General features: G+C 55.9%; 1 pseudogene; it reads left to right on the forward strand.

Annotated features, from left to right (window-relative positions):
• Window positions 1–1,121, forward strand: part of LOC112120871 — a 4,281-nt pseudogene continuing 3,160 nt past the window's right edge.

The raw sequence follows: 1,121 nt of genomic DNA on the forward strand, positions 1-1,121 counted from the left end.
ATGGAACAGTAATGTGGGGAGTGGCCCTGAGATGGATGCAGGGGTGGGGCTGGATGAGGAGGCGAGTCCCAGGCCCCTTTGCCCATCCGGGCAGCTCCTACCTGTACAACATGACATGTCTGACAGGGAACGAGCCCTCCCCACTTGTGTCTGACAGCAGGCTCCTTATGTCCAAGGGGGAAACTGAGGAACAGGGAGGGCATAGGGCTCTGTCACAGCCAGTTAAAAGCAAAGCCGAGAATGGAACCCAGGCATGCTGGCTCCCACCCCACCCTGCCTTTGTGGCTCTACCCACTAGACCCCACTCCTCTGCTTCATAATTAAAATGTCATGGTTGGGGGAGCCAACACTGCTGCACCTGCTCTGAGAATAAATGGGAGGTTCAGGCCCATCGGGCATCTTCTACCAGTGTAGAGCTCACCAAAGAGTTCAATATGGCAGGCATTATGGGGACAAAACACCTGCGAGCCCCCTAACCCCCTGCTTCTGGACCTAATCTACCCAGCCCCTACACATCCATCCATCTAGCCATCTACCCACCTATGTACACATCCCACCGCCTGTCCCCATACACATCCCTCCAGCCATCCATCGCCCAATACACCTCTCCATCCATCCCCATACACACCCCTCCATCCATCCATCCCCCAATACACCCCTCCATCCATCCCCATACACACCCCTCCACCCATCCATCCCCCAATACACCTCTCCATCCATCCCCATAGACACTCCTCCATCCATCCATCCCCCAATACACCTCTCCATCCATTCCCATACACACCCCTCCATCCATTCATCCCCCAATACATCCCTCCATCCATCCCCCAATACACTCTGCCACCCATCCCCATACACACCCCCTCCATCCATCCAGTAATACACCTCTCCATCCACCCATCCCCCAATACACCCATCCATCCACACACACCCCCGACACGTCCCAAGAGGCTGACGTACAGAATCGTGGCTCTTGCTCATTTTCACTTGAGTTAGTGTCTGGGGCAGGTCCCCAGCCTCTCCCCTTCTCGCTGGCTGGGTTCGCTCTGCATGTGGAACCCCAGAACTGCCTTCATGCCTCGTAAATTCACCCAGCAACTGCAGCTAATCAATGGGGGGGG

Source organism: Terrapene carolina, unplaced genomic scaffold (assembly GCF_002925995.2).
Source record: "Terrapene carolina triunguis isolate 2854851 unplaced genomic scaffold, T_m_triunguis-2.0 Scaffold90, whole genome shotgun sequence".
In the NCBI taxonomy this organism is placed as follows: domain Eukaryota; kingdom Metazoa; phylum Chordata; order Testudines; family Emydidae; genus Terrapene; species Terrapene triunguis.